The sequence below is a fragment of the Anabrus simplex genome, chromosome 3, assembly GCF_040414725.1.
Source record: "Anabrus simplex isolate iqAnaSimp1 chromosome 3, ASM4041472v1, whole genome shotgun sequence".
Classification (NCBI taxonomy): domain Eukaryota; kingdom Metazoa; phylum Arthropoda; class Insecta; order Orthoptera; family Tettigoniidae; genus Anabrus; species Anabrus simplex.
Genome location: NC_090267.1, coordinates 394,297,839 through 394,318,098, shown reverse-complemented (window position 1 = coordinate 394,318,098; position 20,260 = coordinate 394,297,839). Strand labels below are relative to the sequence as shown.

Here is a 20,260-nt window from a genome sequence, read left to right as displayed (position 1 = left end):
ATAATTAAAAAACATTCAGTGATGTCCCAAACATCACAATAATAATCTACAAATCTACTACGCTGTCGTAGCAGAGGGAGAGGTAATACTCCCACGTGGCGCGTCCCAGGTGGCGGATAGGGGGGTCCTAACAGGCTTGCCGGCGGACTTGAGCGAAATAAAATAGCTCTCGAGGACCAAACACATATTACAGGTGGCTGTCAAGCAGGAAGCCGCAGAACAGCCAGAAACCATCTTCAGGCAACCTTTAAGGCTCATTACCTTAGTTGTAACATCGAGATCGACAATTGGCGGTCTCTCCATTACTTTCAATCTTTTAGCATGATGGGAAAAACAAACTATCCCAGGCCCTAGTGATTGCACTAGGTTTTCTCGATCATCGGATTCTGGGAGACTGAGAAAGGCATGCGGGGATGTATCGGAGCTTCCCAAATCTCCTGCTCCCAAACGCAAGCATTTTCTTGGCACCATCAACATGAATACACTTCTAAAATCTGGCAAATTGAAGCAATTAACCGACATGTTGGGCAGACTAAATATCCAAATTTTAGCTCTTCAAGAAACCAGGTATACGGATGAAAATCACTTCGAATCAGGCAACTACAGAATATACAAAGGTAAATCAGCAATTCCAGTCCTTACCACACCAATGCAATTTGGCACCGGGTTTGCAGTAAGAAAGAATACCATAAATTCAGTTATGAGTTTCACATCTCCCTCTGAAAAAGAATCAGTGCTAGCAATGAAATCAGGAAACAAAGCCTATTCACAAATCAATGCTCAAGCACCTACAAATAATTACAACCAAAAATTACAACCCAGAAAAGGTGGAAGAATTCCGGAAACTTCTAGAAGAAACAGTAACTCAAATTCCTAAACATCATGTCAAAATTCTGATGGGAGATTTCAATGCACAAATAGGCAAAGAAAAGAAGTACAAAACCACCGTAAAACTCTACCCTGCCCTTAAAAGAACCAATAAAAATGGAGAAAGATCAATCAACTTCTGTGAGACCTTCGATCTGAAAGTAATGTCAACTAATTTTCTAGCACACCCGCAGAAGGAAACAACCTGGAAGTCCCCGAACATCCATTAGGAGAATATTAGATAGAACATTTGGCTATTACAAAGGGAAACCAGAAGGAGATCATGGATGTAACAGTCAAGAAGTGTATCGTCGACTATGATCACTTATCTCTAATCAAAGTAAAATTTCAACCCAACAGGCCCAAATGTAGATCACGGCGAAACCTTCGAATCGACCCAGAGGTTCTGAAGCAAAACTCAAGCTCTTTCCTGACCAATATCTAACCAGTGTGTAACTGTAAGCTATCCAATAAAATTAAGAGGGTGTGGCTAAGTTATTCATGAAAGGTCTCGAACCTTCCCCAAGGGTTTATAAACTGCGGATTTTCACGTCTCTTGGCCATTTGATCAACATCTATCTAAGTGTGTGGATGTGAAGCAGGAGGCGGGTGGTGCCTCTTTCATTAGGCAGCAGGTCTTCAGCAAGGTAATGGCCGTTTAACATCTTTTCTTGCTAGCTCAGCAGTTTAACCCGCGGGAAAGGTCCGAAAGCTTTACCGTGTAACTTATCTTTCTAAACATGCAATTTTCTGCCGGCTTATGTAAAAGCTTAATTAAATCTGTAACTGTAATTCGGGGATAGAGAGTGATTTACCCTCTCGAGCTCCCCTTCATTTTGGTTTGAGGTGACTACGTTTTGGTAACTGATTTTCTTCTCTTCCTTAATGTCTTAAATAATTCTTATACGAGTCACCTCCATAGTTTGGGAATAGCCCCTGTTTCATCGGCCTAGTGCCTTTCAGGTTTTAAGAAGCTGCATAGAGGAGTGCAAGTGTTCGCCTCCTTTCATTTTGTATTCGGGCCATTTATTTAACTGTTATTTCTTTTACGTCCGCCTCTGTGGTGTAGTGGTTAGCGTGATTAGCTGCCACCCCCGGAGGCCCGGGTTCGATTCCCGGCTCTGCCACGAAAATTTGAAAAGTGGTATAAGGGCTGGAACGGGGTCCACTCAGCCTCGGGAGGTCAACTGAGTAGAGGTGGGTTCGATTCCCACCTCAGCCATCCTGGAAGTGGTTTTCCGTGGTTTCCCCACTTCTCCTCCAGGCGAATGCCGGGATGGTACCTAACATAAGGCCACGGCCGCTTCCTTCCCTCTTCCTTGCCTATCCCTTCCAATCTTCCCCTCCCTCCACAAGGCCCCTGTTCAGCATAGCAGGTGAGGCCGCCTGGGCGAGGTACTGGTCATTCTCCCCAGTTGTATCCCCGACCAAGAGTCTGAAGCTCCAGGACACTGCCCTTGAGGCGGTAGAGGTGGGATCCCTCGCTCAGTCCGAGGGAAAAACCGAACCTGGAGGGTAAACAGATGATGATGATGATGATGATTATTTCTTTTACACGAAGGCCCTGTAGGTTGGGTACGACATACCCCTGTTTCATTTTCCGTGAGTTGTGCCTTGTGGGCAAGGAAATGTAAGTTCTGGTATTATCTGGAATAGGCTTGAAAAACCTGAGAGCGTGTCAGCTCTTTTCAAGTGTTGGAATGCCTCTAGGAGGCTTGATATTGTAAATTAGGGAGCAAATGCTCCATGTATTAGGGGATTTCTGCCCTTTGTGTAAAATTGTAAGATTTTAAGTTGAGCTAGGAGCTCAAAATTGTAAAACTAGGGGCTTATAGCCCAAGTGTGTTAAAATTCTGAAATCTTGGATCTTTCGAAGTCTTGTGTCTAATTTGCTGGATCAGTGTTATTTCACTAAGTTGTTTAAATTTTGTTGTTTCAAGAAAATATAACCTTTGTTAAAATTTTAAATTAACTTTCACTTTGCAGTTAGACCCATTCATCCCGGCACCTTCTTTCACCTCTCCTGATCCACGGGTAACCCCGTAACAATAATAATAACTGTTACCTTGTTTTCGTGGAGCAGAAAGAGGTGAAAGAAGGTGCTCGTGGGAATGGGTCTATCTACTATATCAAAGATTAACTTAAAACTTTAAAATAAGGTTATATTTCTTTTCAAATTTCAAACTTAACAAGCTTCTTCACTAGATGAAGAAAAGAAAGGTCAGGCACAATAACAATCTTGATACAAGAATTGGAAAACCCAAGAATAGGAACATTAACAGTTCAGGCTTGAAGCACCAAATTCACAAGTTTACATTGACGCCTATGTAGCGTTTAATTAACCACCAATTTCCAGAGCACTTTGCTCCAACCGTCACAATCTTACGGCCTTCCAACAGGCACTAATAGTATCCCACAAAACCATAAAGATTTTACAAACTCTCCGAATCCAACAAAAGGAGACTGGCTCCCAATTTCTTACAGCCTACTCAAGGCAACATTACATAAAATCTTATATAATTTCCAGCCTCTCTAGGCCCAACTTACAATTTACAATATTTGTATACAGGGGTATCTATTACCCAAACTACTGGGCCTTCGTGGAAAGAAGAAAAGATTAAATTACTGCCCCAAAACACAAAATGTATGGATGCGTACACTTGCGCTCCTAGAAAAAAAAAAATCCCTAATTGGGCTCGCGGCCCGATGATGCATAGGCTAATCCCAAGCTACTGAGGTGACTAGAATGAAGGTTAATTTAACGCTTTACAGAAAAGAGAAACAGTTACAAAACCATAGTCACCTCAAAATAAATTGAAGGGGAACTCAAGAGGCTAACGCACTCTCTATCCCCGATTTACAATTAAAGCCTTTCTGAAATTTTACATTAGCCGAAAGAAGGTTTACATTTTAGAAAACAAGTGATTACATAGTTAGAAATTCGAACCTTCCCCTCGTGTAAGTCTGCGGAGGTAGCTACAGAGATATAACACCGGAGGCCTGAAAAAGCCGCAGCTTATATAACCGAGGGGACGGTTCGAGAGGGTTCTGGACTAAATCCGGACACACCCTCTCATTTTTATTGGCCGAATTCAAAAGGTACAAGAGACCTATTATTGTCTGGAAAATAATTACAGAAAATTCATGATTGGACAGATTCAAAAACTGGCGGAATGAGAAAGAAGTGTTGCAAACCTGAAATAACAAAATAAATGACCATCAATTTAGTTGAGACAACATAAGAACACAAAACTTTAAATCACTAATTCTTCCGTCTTACACCAGAGTACATAACCTCAGTTTTGTGTAAGGACATCTATAGAAAAAAGTTCAAACTTCTTGACGTAAACCAAAACAAAACAAATAAATACAGAAAGTTTAGGCAACTTCAAAATAACAATTGCTCAATAATTCAATAGTGACATATTCTAGTCAATGTCCCAACTTCATGCCGTAGCTGTTTCAAGATTTGTATGAGAGATAGCGTTCTTTAAGGCTCTTCTTTTAAATGTGTGGGGTTGAGATGTACCTCCCGGTACAATAATAATAATAATAATAATAATAATAATAATAATAATAATAATAATAATAATAATAATAATAATAATAATAATAATAATAATAATGAAATGGAAGCTCTCGGGAAAGAGCAAGCAGGATATAGTCTTTAAACTGTGTCATGGTACTAGAGCTTGGATGGGTCACCATCCGGACTCGGCCCCTACCGCTGGACCTTACCTATTTAGATATATTCCCACAAAGCCATGGCACTCTGCGGATAATGTTGAGTTTTACCACATTCCCACATAACCGCAATCAATTACAGTATAAAACTTCACCATTTTTCTTCTTCTTCTTCTTCCTCTTATTAGTAATATTATTATTATCAATACTCATATACTTATTATTTTTATACCTTATTTTCTACTACAGGCCAGGTGAGGAGCGCTGCATAGCGCACCGGTACTGGCACCGCACCAGGCACCCCCCAGGGGGTGTCCAAAACAGACATATGGGAAAAAACCCAGATTCGTTTCTTTCCAGGCAAAACTAAGACACTATCGCACGTCAATACAACCAGAATGTCTCTAAGCAGCGCAGACACCGACCAAAGTAGTTCCCCAACTGAGATAAAGGAAAAAACAAAATCCACACTTCTAGCCCTTCTGGCAAGCAACTCAATGTTGTAAAAATCCTAGGGTTATGAGCTACGAATTTTAGGTAAATAAAATATAATGAAGTATAAGATTATGTTCTTTATTTATTCCTAAAATTACAATCCGTTTCTTATTCATTGTTATCCGGTCGGTTAAATTAGTAGTTTGCCTTTTTCTACCACTACGAGCGCTAACGTGAGTCAATGCAGAGTTTCAATTAAGCACCACTACGAGCGCTAACGTGAGTCAATGCATAGTTTCAATTAAGCACCACTACGAGCGCTAACGTGAGTCAATGCATAGTTTCACTTGAGCCTTTATAAGTACATTCGGTATGGACATTTTTTCAACAAAAAAAAAAAAACGCCTGAGGGTATAGAAGCAAGGAACACATTACAGAAATAATTGTGTAAATAAGTTAATTTAGTTAGGATCTGAATCAAAAAGGAAACGAGTAAAGAAACAAGCGGTTTTAGGCTTGTTTTTCAGGTACTGCATTTAGGCCGAAAGTGACTTTCGATTTTAAAAAATTTTTTTTTTTTTTTTTAGTTTGATAGAGCTATCCAAACCTCACGATTTGAAACCTTTCCGGGCCTGTTAGCTCTTCAGTTTTAGTCTTACAAGAGGGAGGGGTACCGTGGGTGTTATTTTACTACCCCCACCCACAGCGAGAGATGGACTTAGCAATATAAATCTAAATTAGTCAATATTTCGGTTACATTAATGTTTTCTTTAAACTGTACGAGTCATAAAGGATTGAAAAAATGAAGTTTCTACAGTTTTTAAATAGAATAATTATTTTACGAAGATGTTTCGAATTTGTGAATAATCACGAATATCAGTTAGTTATTCCTCTTACGAGAAAAACGTATTATATTTAAAATATCATAAATAATTCTTTGAACAACTTTTATTAAGTGTAGCTTGTTGATACAGCTAATTAGTGTATTAACAAAAATATTTAACATTTCATGTTTTCTCTCCCTTACGATGCCTTTATTTCTTAATCCGTTTACCGTACAGGGTTGGCTTTGCCCTCGGAATCAGCGAGGGATTCCACCTCTACCGCCTCAAGGTCAGTGTGCTGGAGCGTGAGACATTGGATGGGAGGATACAACTGGTGTAGGGGACCAGTACCTCGCCAAGGCGTCCTCACCTGTTACGCTGAACAGGCACGTTGTGAGGTGATGGGAGGAAGGGATAGTCAAGAAAGAGGGAAGGAAGCGGCCAGACATTTGCCTGGAGGAGAAGTGGGAAACCACGGAAGACTACTTCGAGGACGGCTGAGATGGGAATCGATCCCCCTCTACTAAGTTAACCTCCCGAGGCTAAGTGGATCCCGTTCCAGTCCTCGTAACACCTTTCAAATTTTTTGGCAAAGCCGGGAATCGAACCCGTGCCTCCGGGAGTGGTAGCTATTCACACTAACCACTACACCACAGAGGCGGACCCTTACTATTTCTACGCAACTGAAATAATATATAGCGTATCGGCAATCTCTGAACCTAAATACCGCGTTTTGAGAAATTATGTTTAGCCGTTCTGTCGTGACTGACGTCGTAACAAACAAACAAACAAACAAACAAACAAACAAACAAACAAACAAACAAACAAACAAACAAACAAACAAACAAACAAACAAACAAACAAACAAGCTAGATAACTAACTAACTAACAAAAACAAACAAAGGCCGTAATGTTAGGGTCGAGTAGTTGTGAACTTGCATTTGGGAGATAGTAGGTTCGAAAAGTTACTGTCAACAGCCATGAAGGTTTCCGTGGTTTCCCATTTTCACACCAGGCAAAAGCTGGGACTGTACCTTAATTAAGGCCACGGCTGCGATAACTTACCAATCCTAGCCTTTTCCCACACCTTCGATGTGTTAGTAATACGTTAAACTACTAGGAAAAAACAAGCAAACAAAAAACAAACAATCAGAGAGACAAACAACTAGTCACCAAAAAATCACCAGTGAAAAACAAACAAAGAAACAGACAAATATACACAAAAATTGAACTTAACGTACTTCACTTATCTAATCTGAGATAAAAATGGAAAATGAGGCAAAGTTGAAATGGGCAGACAAAATTATGCTTTTATTTATATGGAAATGCTGCTCATTATTATAAACAATGGGCACTGGGGTTGTTGCGGGAGAATAGGCACAGATCTCAAATGGATGTCTACGTAACGCCAACTTATTCAAATATCTGACTAAATGTACTGCACATAGACACTGCCTGTGTTATTCAAATACATGTCTGGACAAGTTCTTCACCTGCAATTTGTAACAGCCTAGTTACATGTCACTCCTATACCGTTCTCCGTGTCTCTGCGAGTGTCTGTTGTAAGAGGCTATTTGTCACCTTAAGAGGGTGACCAAAGCTCTTAAATCAGAAGTGCCTAACGATAAGTACCCAAATCTTTGTTGTAGAGACAGAGGAAACCTTACTATCAGAAAAGAATAATGGTAAGCTGGCAGTCCTAGTCCGCCTCTGTGGTGCAGTGGTTAGCGTGATTAGCTGCCACCCCCGGAGGCCCGGGTTCGATTCCCGGCTCTGCCACGAAATTTGAAAAGTGGTACGAGGGCTGGAACGGGGTCCACTCAGCCTCGGGACGTCAACTGAGTAGAGGTGGGTTCGATTCCCACCTCAGCCATCTTGGAAGTGGTTTTCCGTGGTTTCCCACTTCTCCTCCAGGCGAATGCCGGGATGGTACCTTTCTTAAGGCCACGGCCGCTTCCTTCCCTCTTCCTTGCCTATCCCTTCCAATCTTCCCATCCCTCCACAAGGCCCCTGTTCAGCATAGCAGGTGAGGTCGCCTGGGCGAGGTACAGGTCATACTCCCCAGTTGTATCCCCCGACCAAGAGTCTGAAGCTCCAGGACACTGCCCTTGAGGCGGTAGAGGTGGGATCCCTCGCTAAGTCCGAGGGAAAGACCGAACCTGGAGGGTAAACAGATGATGATGATGATGATGATGATGATGATGATGGCAGTCCTATCGAACTAAACGAGGACGGTCCGATAATTAAGATACAGATCATTTTAAAACACACAGACATGTAGGCCAGTTACACAAAATCTAGGAAAGAGTAAAATGCATGTTACATCTTCAAAATGACCAGCACAAGCATTGTTCTTTTTTTTTTTTTATTACAGCTTTGCTTTACTTCGCACCGACAAAGATAGGTCTTATGGCGACGATCGGAGAGGAAAGAGTGGAGTAGATACGTGGCTTTAATCAAAGACCTCCCCGTAAAAATGGATGTAACCAAAAAAATCAGTTGTTATTCAGGAAAGAGGGAATCTATTTTTGGGGTTTACTTCATGGCGTACACTACTTGAACAAGTTGCATATGCAAGTGTACAAATGAGTTCACCTATTAATTAATTGATTTATTTTAATCCGTTTCCCTCGGACTCAGCGAGGGATCCCACCTCTACCGCCAGAAGGGCAGTGTCCTGGAACACGAGACTTTGGGTCGAAGGATACAGCTGGGGATAATGATCAGTACCTCGCCAAAGCGGCCTCACCTGCTATGCTGAACAGGGAAATATTGGAAGGGAAGAGCCTTGGCCAAAAATTAGTACCATCCCAGCATTTGAATGGAGGAGAGGTAGGAAACCCCAGAAAACCACTTCGAGGATGGCTGACGAGGCTGAGTGGACCTTGTTCCAGCCTTCGTACCACTTTTCAAATTTCGTGGCCGAGTCGGGAATCGAACCCGGGCCTCCGGGGGTGACAGCTAATGACACTAACCACTACACCATAGACGTGGACTAGATAGGTAATTCCGCCGATTATTTCGCTGTAGACCATTCCGCTCTTTTGTTTCCTTCCTGAGGTCCAGGGCTAGCACCGACACATGGAAGTGCTATATCCGTGAATCCTCAACATCTTGGTCCATCATGACTAGCGCGGGCAGTCAAAACGGGAAAATGGAGGTAAAAATATATTGTAACACAAAAATTAATTTTTATTGAAAGACAATTGTACCAATAATTATATTAATTAACGAGTTATGGGAACACGACAACAACTCGCACCACCAAGTAACATCAACCAAAGCAAAGCAAAGGCAAGGAAAGAAGTTCAAAAAAGTTAGTCAGCAAAGACTTTAAGGGACACTATAGTGAAATTTCTAACTTCTACATTGTTCAATGAATTGTTACCCAATTCTTTTCTGAGGTGTAACTCCTCAGATATAGTAATGCAACCAACTTTCAATACTGTAAATATATTGGCCTGTAGAATGTTTTTAAATATAATGTTTAAACTTTTTTAATGTGTGTATACACATATTTGGTTGGTCAAAAAAAACAATTGAATCACGTTAAACATCAAAATGCACACTGCCATTTATGCACCAACTATCTAACTACTACTGTGCAAAATTTTACCTACATCAGATAAAAATTTCATGATAAGGGATTATTTATCTAAAAGAAATCATGAAGATTTTGCTAAGGTACAAATTACAAAATAAAAATCTATGCAACTTCACTCACTTTAGAGCTGTCCTGCACAATAAGTAAGCCCTTCAGACTTCTTTCTTCTCTCCTCCAGTGATATTTTCATCACATTATTCTTTTTTCCTTACCTTTTTGCTTTCACCTGAGCTCTGTTTCCTGCTTTGCTGTAACTGCCTTTGGTCTCGCTGGTGACTGATATCCACAGCAGAAGTTGGTACTGGCTTCCCTCTGATGGACTGAAGGACTTCAAGTGTTCTAACACACCGCATATTGAACTCACTTACAGCACTCACAATACCAAGCTGAAGTATATTCCTAGTAACAAATAGTTCTTTTGGACATTTATTCCAAAGAACATTGTGGATTTTGTATCTTCCCTTTTGTGCACCTTTGTATAAGTGCATCTGATGCAAGTCTCTGATATGTTGGCATTATTTCTAAAACTACATCATACAGAATAAAACATCTGCTACTCAATTCTTAGATTACATTTGATATCAAAATGAGAGAGACGTAAGAAAGAGAAAGCAGCAACTGCTGCGGCGTGTCCAGTAGAGCATGGGACAGTTACATGCTAGCGCAGCGCCTTTTAAAGAAGGCGCTGTGGGCTTAAAAATGGCGGCATTTAGAAAATAAAAGCATTTTTCGAAAGAACACACATCAGTCTATTTTTTAGAGTTTTAAACCCAATTTTGATGTTTTCCTCGAAATTCATGAAATTTCACTATAGAGTCCCCTCAATCACAAAAGCGTTACATGAACAAAAGACATATTGAAGTGTGTGACGTAGTGGAATTCAGAGTCGTAATGTAGCAAGGTATGTGCGTATATATTTATCTAGTAATAGTGGTAATTATTCATTTAGCGCTAATTTTACTCTTAATTTAAGTAAAAGCAATTATTGTCTTCCATTTAGGACAAAAGTCATACTTTGATCGATACGCTTCGTTTACGTACTCCATCCGTGATTGGGAGAGGAGAGTATTCTGTTTATCCATTCATTTATGTTCCTCTACATCGCCACCACTTGGATGTGTAACCCACACCTGCTGTTTATCGGAGGAAGAGACGAAATGAGTTGGCACCGGATCAGCCCAGACTAACCAGCGGAAAGTACTATCCCATTATCCCCGCGACTTAGTTGTAGGTAAGTATGCCGCCGTCATTTCGTTTAGACGACATCGCCCGGCTAGCTCAGTCGGTAGAGCATGAGACTATTAATCTCAGGGTCGTGGGTTAGAGCCCCACGTTGGGCGGGAATTTTTAAGCCCGTCGACGCGAATATGATTTGACCTGATAACCACTTGTCCACTACCACCTTCTCCTCCCAAAAAGAGACCTGTTCAGCAAAACAGATGAAGTCATCTGGGTGGAGTAATTTTTCTCCTTCCCAGTTGCACTCCTGACCGAAAAGTCTCACTCTCCAGGACACTGCCCTTGAGGTGCTAGCGTCGGAATACCTCTGAGCTTGCGGAAAAACAAAAACTAACCCTGGGCGGCTAGCGGACTAAGAAAGAATGAAAAAGTAAGATACCCGTCAAACTGTATGATAATAATCAATTAGAGTACACTATATTCAGTGATAATGCTCGGTAAAATTATATAATTAATATTTGTACTCAGCTGAGCGTTGACGATTACGAAATATTTTAAAAGTATTCTTAATGACACAATATTTAAGAGGTTTTTAAAGTTTATTATGGATAAGTTTAGTCCGCCTCTGTGGTGTAGTGGTTAGCGTGATTAGCTGCCACCCCCGGAGGCCCGGGTTCGATTCCCGGCTCTGCCACGAAATTTGAAAAGTGGTACGAGGGCTGGAACGGGGTCCACTCAGCCTCGGGAGGTCAACTGAGTAGAGGTGGGTTCGATTCCCACCTCAGCCATCCTGGAAGTGGTTTTCCGTGGTTTCCCACTTCTCCTCCAGGCGAATGCCGGGATGGTACCTAACTTAAGGCCAAGGCCGCTTCCTTCCCTCTTCCTTGCCTATCCATTCCAATCTTCCCATCCCTCCACAAGGCCCCTGTTCAGCATAGCAGGTGAGGCCGCCTGGGCAAAGTACTGGTCATGCTCCCCAGTTGTATCCCCCGACCAAGAGTCTGAAGCTCCAGGACACTGCCCTTGAGGCGGTAGAGGTGGGATCCCTCGCTGTGTCCGAGGGAAAAACCGAACCTGGAGGGTAAACAGATGATGATGATGATGGATAAGTTTGTTAATGGCAAACCATTAAGTCCAAGTTCTAGAACAATCTTATCAATTTAAACTTGTAACAAAATTTTTAGCTGAAGATGTTCAAAATATGTTCATGTTTTTTTTGCTAGGGACTGTACGGCGCACCAAAACAGATAGGTCTTATGGCGAAGATGGGATAGGAAAGGCCTAGGAATTGGAAGGAAGCGGCAGTGGCCTTAAATAAGGTACAGCCCAGCATTTGCCTGGTGTGAAAATGGGAAACCACGGAAAACCATCTTCAGGGCTGCCGATAGTGGCATTCGAACCTACTATCTCCCGGATGCAAGCTCACAGCCGCGCGCCTCTAGGCGCCTGGCTGTCTTATGTTTTAACAACTAAGCAATAAAATAAGGATGAGATCCTAAATTTTTAATTGCTTTTAATGTATTGAATAGGTGGAATCAAAGTTTTACTGTTCTCTTTTTAACAGAATTTCAATAGGGAGAAAATGAGGATAGTCTCTTGGAAAGCTGTAACAATGGCGGAGAAAAATATTGATTTCCTTTTCAAATTCAGAGCAGCATATGTTCCGAGTGTGTAATAATTGTTATTTCAAAAACGCTACCTAATACATTGTCTTTTTTCGGACTCAGCAATTAATTCCACATCTACCGCCTCAAGGGAAGTGATCTGGAGCGGGAGTTGTTTTTTCTGGGATACAACTAGCCTAGAGGACCAGTATCTCACCTCGGAGGCTATGCTGAACAAGGGACCTTGTGAGGGACGGGGGGGGAAGGAATTGATAGTTAAGGAAGAGGGTAGAAAACAGCCGTAGCCAAGTTTGGTACCCTCCCAGAATTTACTGAAGGAGAAGTGGGAAACAACGGAAAACCACTTCCAGGGTGGCTGAAGTGGGAATCGAACCCACCTCTACTCAGTTGACCTCCCGAGGCTGAGTGGCCCAGTTCCAACCCTCGTGGCAGAGCCGGGAATCGAATCCGAACCGCAGCTAATCACACTAACCACTACACCACAGGGGCGGACATTCTGTTTATCCATTCACTTGTATTCCTCTGTATCTCCACCACTTGGATGGGTAACCCAAACCTGCTGTTTATCGGAGGAAGAGACAAAATGAGTTGGCACCGGGTCAGCTCAGACTAACCAGCCGAGAGTACTATACCTTTATTCCCGCAAATTAGTTGTAGATAAATAAGGCGCCGTCATTTACTTTGGACAACATCGCCCGGCTAGCTCAGTCGGTAGAGCATGAGACTCTTAATCTCAGGGTCGTGGGTTCGAGCCCCAAGTTGAGGTGGAGTTTTTAAGCCCGTCGACGCGAATATGATTTGACCTGATAACCACTTGTCCACTACCATCTTCCCATCCCCAAAAGAGACCTGTTCAGCAAAGTCTCACTCTCCAGGACACTGCCCTTGAGGTGCTAGTGTCGGAATACCTCTGAGCTTGCGGGAAAAAAAAAATAAGCCTGGGCGGTTAGCGGACTAAGAAAGAATGAAAAAGTAAGATACCCGTCAAAATGTATGATAGAAATCAATTAGAGTACAGTGTATTCAGTGATACTGATCGGTAAAATTATATAATTAATATCTGTTCTCAGCTGAGCGTTGACGATTACGAGATCTTTTCAAAGTATTTTTAATGACACAATTTTTTACCAAAACCGGTGTGTGTGCGTGAGCGCGGGCGCGCGTCACATTCTTCTGTGTCCATTGTGAGGAGACTAGGCCTCTATTCTCTGAGCCACCTAACCCTGCACCTATCTGAAGAACTTCCCAACCTGACAAAACCTGTGAGTCCAATGTCTTGATAGCTGAGTCCTAGGAGCTTCTGACATTGTCTTCACGAATTTGTAATAGAATCGCCATGTTATCCTGAACACTCGACCTCCCTTCGTTAACATTTATCTTCTGACCGGAATGTTACTAAGCGATCTCTTAGCAGTATTTAATTTTACCGTACCTCATGTTATTATCCCCTCCTCCGTCTATACCCTAAATATTCGATGGTTTAGAACATTTCCTTTTCTCTCATCGATTCCTGCAGTGAGTGGCAAATCATTAATGAGTCAGTTTTACCCTTCTGCCATCTCCGTACTGATCAGAAATGCACTAGGAGGAATGGAGTATAAAGATTATCTGCAGCCTCGATAGTAAGAGAACATGATTAGCTTCAAATCCGGCCACCACTACGCCGCAAATTCAGAAGTTAAGGTCTCGTTACAAAATACTTCCACTTCCGGAAGAGGTGAACTGAAGTCATGTCTATAATCTGAGGTCCTTTCAGCGGTTTCCCATTATCACACCAGCCAATGCTGGGGCTGTGCCTTAATTAAGGCCAAGGCCGCTTCCTTCCCACTCCTAGCCCTTCCCATTCCCATCGTCGCCATAAGACCTATCTGTGTCGGTGTGACGTAAAGCACATAACAAATATAATCTGAGGTCCAGAAATGTATAAGCCAGGATGCAAGTCCCAAGGGGTTGTAGGAATAAAAGCGTAACGACCCTGCCAGGATTCGAACCTGGAATCTTCTGATCCGTAGTCAGACGCGTTATCCATTGCGCCACAGGGCCAGTCCCATACGGCCTTTTCCATGGTAATGATATATTTGGTGAGGAGGGTTTCCTGATTATTTCGTGTGATTGAATTGGGTCTGTACATTCACGTATGTAGGCTGAGAGACACGGTATGTTCAGATATGACACTTGATTTTAAATGTGAGGGAGTATCCAGGATATCATCTTTCGCATCAGGTAAACTATCATTTATTTATTTCCTTTCTTAATCCCGTTAACCTCCAGGGTTTGTTTCTCCCTCGGACTCAGCGCGGGATCCCACGTATACAGCCACAAGGGCAGTGTCCTGGAGCGTGAGATATTTGGTCGGGGGATACAACTTGAGAGAATGACTAGTACCCCACCCAGGCGGCCTCACCTGCTATGCTGAACAGGGGCCTTGTGGGGGAATGGGAAGATTGGAAGGGATGTACAAGGAAGAGGGAAGGAAGCAGTCGTGGCCTCAAGTTAGGCACCATCCCGGCTTTTGCCTGAAAAAAGAGTGCGTAACCACGGTATACCAAATCAAAGATGGCTGAGGTTGGAATCGAACCCACCTCTACTCACGTGACCTCCTGAGGCTAACAGGACCCAGTTCCAGCGCTCGCACCACTTTTCAAATTTCGTGACAGAGCAGGGAATCGAACCAGGGCCTCCGGAGGTGGCAGCTAATCACACTAACCAACACACCACAGAGGCAGACAAATTCCCGCCCAACGTGCGGCTCGAATCCACAACTCTGACATTAAGAGTCTCATGCTCTGCCGACTGATATAGCCGAACGACTGAAGTCAGATTTACTTCAGTTAGTCCGCAGAAGAAAGCTGAAATTTAACCCTGCTCCACATATGAAATTGCCATGTGCCAAACGTAAGGAATAATATTTTTAATAACAGTGCAAGAAGTCAGAGAAAGTCAAAGAAAGAGAGGTAAAAAGAAAGAAGTGCTCAGTCTCGTGTGTAGCCTGACTAGTGTGAAAAACAAGAACAAGTGAGTTCCGATGCAGAAGATGTATCCGATTCGGCAGAAAATTCGCCCCCTTATTTCAACCTCCCAACAGACCTTAAACGAAGGATCATTTTCCAAAATATGAGACAGCTGTAACAATAACTATTAGAATGTACGAATAAGGTGTTTTTTTGAAAGTCTCAAAATCAATAAATAGTAATAGTATTTTCATTAAGACGACGTAATATATATACGGTACGCTTTATATTTAAAAGGTGTTTAAATTTTATTATGGATAAGTTTGTTAATTGGAAACCATTAAGTCCAAGTTCTAGAACAATCTTATCAGTTCAAACTTGTAAGAATATTTTTAGCGTAAATGTTCAAAATATGATAGAAGCTCGTCACATGTTTTTTTTTAGTAGGGCTTTACGTCGCACCAAAACAGATGGGTATTATGACGACGATGGGATAGGAAAGGCCTAGGAGTTGGAAGGAAGCGGCAGTGGCCTTAATTAAGGTACAGCCCCAGCATTTGCCTGGTGTGAAAATGGCAAACAACGGAAAACCAATTTCAGGGCTGGTTCGTACCCCACTGTCGGCAGCCCTGAAATTGGTTCGTACCCCACTGTCGGCAGCCCTGAAATTGGTTTTCCGTTGGTTCCCATTTTCACACCAGGCAAATGCTGGGGCTGTACCTTAATTAAGGCCACGGCCGCTTCGTTCCCACTCCAAGCCCTTTCCTGTCCCATCGTCGCTGTAAGACCTATCCGTGTCTGTGCAACGTAAAACAACTAGCAAAAAAAAAAAAAAATTCAGGGCTGGCGATAGTGAAATTCGAACCTACTATCTCCCTGATGCAAGCTCACAGCCGCGCGCCTCTACGCGCCTGGCTGTCATATGTTTGAACAAATAAGCAATAAAATAAGGATGAGATCCTAAATTTATAATTGCTTTTAATGTATTGAATAGGTGGAATCAAAGTTTTATAATTCCCTTTTTAACAGAATTTCAATAGGGAGAAAATGAGGATAGTCTCTAGCATAGCTGCAACAATGGCAGAGAAAAATATTGATTTCCTTCTCAAATTGAGAGCAGCATATGTTCCGAGTCTGTAATAATTTTTATTTCAGAAACGCTACCTGATACACTCTCTTTTTTCGGACTCAGCAATTGATTCCACCTCTGCCGCCTCAAGGGAAGTGTTCTGGATCGTGAGTTGTTTTTTCTGGGATACAACTAGCGTAGAGGATCAGTATCTCGCCTCTGAGGCCTCACCTGCAATGCTGAACAAGGGACCTTGTGAGGGACGGGTGGGCTGGAATTGATAGATAAGGAAGAGGGTAGGAAACAGCCGTAGCCAAGTATGGTACCCTCCCAGAATTTAAATGAAGGAGAAGTTGGAAACAACGGAAAACCACTTCCTGGGTAGTTGAAGTGGGAATCGAACCCACCTCTACTCAGTTGACCTCCCGAGGCTGTGTGGCCCCGTTCCAACCCTCGTGGCAGAGCCGGGAGTGGAATCCGGACCACAGCTAATCACACTAACCACTACACCACAGGGGTGGCCATTCTGTTTATCCATTCTCTTGTATTCCTCTGTATCTCCACCACTTGGATGGGTAACCCAAACCTGCTGTTTATCAGAGGAAGAGACGAAATGAGTTGGCACCGAGTCAGCTCAGACCAACCAGCCGAGAGAACTTTCCCTTTATCCCCACAACTTAGTTGTAGATAAATATACCGCCCGGCTAGCTCAGTCGGTAGAGCATGAGACTCTTAATCTCAGGGCCGTGGGTTGGAGCCCCACGTTGGGCGGGAATTTTTAAGCCCGTCGATGCGAATACGATTTGACCTGATAACCAGTTGTCCACTACCATCTTCCCACCCTCAAAAGAGACCTGTTCAGCAAAGTGTCACTCTGAGCTTGCGGGAAAAATCTTAGCCTGGGCGGTTAGCGCACTAAGAAAGAATGAAAAAGTAAGATACCCGTCAAACTATATGATAATAATCAATTAGAGTACACTGTGTTCAGTGATACTCATCGGTAAAATTATATAATTAATATTTGTTCTCAGCTGAGCGTTGACGATTACGAGATATATCCAAAGTGTTCTTAATGACATAATTGTTTACCAAAACCAGTGTGTGTGAGCGTGGGCGCACTGACAGACTTCTGTGATCATTGTTAGAAGACTAGGCCTCTATTCTCTGAGCCACCTAACCCTGCACCTATCTGAAGAACTTCCCAACCTGTTCAAAACCTGTGAGTCCAATGTCTTGATAGCTGAGTCCTAGGAACTTCTGACGTTCTCTTCACGAATTTGTAATAGAATCGCCATGTTATCCTGAGCACTCGACGTCCCTTCGTTAACTTTTGTTATCTTCTGACCAGAATGCTACTAAGCGATCTCTTAGCAGTATTTAATTTTACCGTACCTCATGTTATTATCCCCTCCTCCGTCCATACCCTAAATATTCGATGGTTTAAAACATTTCCTTTTCTCTCTTCGATTCCTGCAGTGAGTGGCAAATCATTAATGAGTCGATTTCACCCTTCTGCCATCTTCGTACTGATCAGAAATGCACTAGGAGAAATGGAGTATAAAGATTATCTGTAGCCTCGGTAGTAAGAGAACATGATTAGCTTCAAATCCTGCCACCACTACGCCGGAAAATTAGAAGTTAAGGTCTCGTTACAAAATATTTCCACTTCCGGAAGAGGTGAACTGAAGTCTTGTCTATAATCTGAGTGCCAGAAATGTATAAGCCAGGATGTAAGACTCAAGGGGTTGTAGAAATAAAAGTGTAACGACCCTGCCAGGATTCGAACCTGGAATCTTCTGATCCGTAGTCAGACGCGTTATCCATTGCGCCACAGGGCCTGTCGCAACGGTCTTTACCATGGTAATGATATATTTGCTGAGGAGGGTTTCCTGATTATTTCGTGTGATTGAATTGGGTCTGTACATTCACATATGTAGGCTGAGAGACACGGTATGTTCAGATATGACACTTGATTTTAAACGTGAGGGAGTATCCAGGATATCATCTTTCGCATCAGGTCAACTATCATTTATTTATTTCCTTTCTTATTCCCGTTACCCTCCAGGGTTTGTTTTTCCCTCGGACACAGCGTGGCATCCCACGTCATCAGCCACAAGGGCAGTGTCCTGGAGCGTGAGATATTTGGTCGGGGGATACAACTTCGGAGAATGACTAGTACCTCACCCAGGCAGCCTCACCTGCTATACTGAATAGGGGCCTTGTGGGGGAATGGGAAGATTGGAAGGGATGTACAACGAAGAGGGAAGGAAGCAGTCGTGGCCTCAAGTTAGGCACCATCCCGGCTTTTGCCTGAAAAAAGAGTGAGTAATCACGGTGTACCAAATCAAAGATGGCTGAGGTTGGAATCGGACCCACCTCTACACACGTGACCTCCCGAGGCTAACTAGACCCCGTTCCTACGCTCGCACCACTTTTCAAATTTCGTGACAGAGCAGGGAATCGAACCAGGGCCTCCGGGGGTGGCAGCTAATCACACTAACCAATACACCACAGAGGCAGACAAATTCCCGCCCAACGTGCGGCTCGAATCCACAACTCTGACATTAAGAGTCTCATGCTCTGCCGACTGATATAGCTGGAAGTCTGAAGTCAGATTTACATCAGCTAGTCCGCAGAAGAGAGCTGAAATCTAACCCTGCTCCACATATGAAATTGCCATGTGCCAAACGTAAGGAATATTATTTTTAATAACAGTGCAAGAAGTCAGAGAATGCCAAAGAAAGAGAGGTAAAAAGAATTAAGTGCTAGTCTCGTGTGTAGCCTGACTATTGTGAAAAACAAGAACAAGTGAGTTCCGATGCAGAAGATGTATCCGATTCGGCAGAAAATTCGCAACCCTTATTTCAACCCCCCAACAGACCTTAAACGAAGGATCATTTTCCAAAATATGAGACAGCTGTAACAATAACTATTAGAATGTTAGAATAAGGTATTTTTTTGAAAGTCGCAAACTCAATAAATAGTAATAGTATTTTCATTAAGACGACGTAATATATATACGGTGCGCTTTATATTTAAAGTTTATGTATAAAGTTTATTATGGATAAGTTTGTTAATTGGAAACCATTAAGTCCAAGTTCTAGAACAATCTTATCAATTTAAAATTGTAAGAATATTTTTAGCTGAAGATGTTCAAAATATGATAGAAACTTGTCATACGTTACCTCTTTTTTTTTTTGGTAGGGGCTTTATGTCGCTCCAAAACAGATGGGTATTATGGCGACGATGGGGTAGGAAAGGCCTAGGAGTGGGATGGAAGCGGCAGTGGCCTTGAATAAGGTACAGACCCAGCATTTGCCTGGTGTGAAAATGGGAACCAACGGAAAACAAATTTCAGGGCTGGTTCGTACCCCACTGTCGGCAGCCCCGAAAAAGGTTTTCCCTGGTTTCCCATTTTCCCACCAGGCAAATGCTGGGGCTGTACCTTAATTAAGGAAACGGCCGATTCCTTCCCACTCTTAGCCCTTTCCTGTCCCATCGTCGCCGTAAGACCTATCCGTATCTGTGCAACGTAAAACAACTTTTAAAAAAATCAGGGCTGGCGATTGTGGCATTCGAACCTACTATCTCCCTGATGCAAGCTCACAGCCGCGCGCCTCTACGCCCCTGGCTGTCATATGTTTTAACAACTATGCAATAAAATAAGGATGAGATCCTAAATTTATAATTGCTTTTAATGTATTGATAGGTGGAATCAAAGTTTTATTGTTCTCTTTTTAACAGAATTTCAATAGGGAGAAAATGAGGATAGTCTCTTGCATAGCTGCAACAATGGCGGAGAAAATATTGATTTCCTTCTCAAATTGAGAGCAGCATATGTTCCGAGTCTGTAATAATTTTTATTTCAGAAACGCTACTGATACACTCTCTTTTTTCGGACTCAGCAATTGATTCCACATATGCCGCCTCAAAGGAAGTGTTCTGGATCGTAAGTTGTTTTTTCTGGGATACAACTAGCGTAGAGGATCTTTATCTCGCCTCTGAGGCCTCACCTGCAATGC

General features: G+C 42.5%; 4 non-coding genes across 4 annotated transcripts; 2 read left to right on the top strand and 2 right to left on the bottom strand.

Moving 5' to 3' along the window:
• Positions 1-10,681: 10,681 nt before the first annotated feature.
• On the top strand, positions 10,682-10,754 carry TRNAN-AUU (transfer RNA lysine (anticodon CUU)). Its single transcript has one exon. It is a non-coding gene; the product is annotated as a tRNA-Asn (tRNA).
• A 3,434-nt stretch (positions 10,755-14,188) lies between these two features.
• TRNAR-ACG (transfer RNA arginine (anticodon ACG)) lies at positions 14,189-14,261 on the bottom strand. The gene has a single exon. It is a non-coding gene; the product is annotated as a tRNA-Arg (tRNA).
• Positions 14,262-16,936: 2,675 nt separating this feature from the next.
• Positions 16,937-17,009, top strand: TRNAK-CUU (transfer RNA lysine (anticodon CUU)). The gene has a single exon. It is a non-coding gene; the product is annotated as a tRNA-Lys (tRNA).
• Positions 17,010-18,003: 994 nt separating this feature from the next.
• On the bottom strand, positions 18,004-18,076 carry TRNAR-ACG (transfer RNA arginine (anticodon ACG)). The gene has a single exon. It is a non-coding gene; the product is annotated as a tRNA-Arg (tRNA).
• Positions 18,077-20,260: the final 2,184 nt, after the last annotated feature.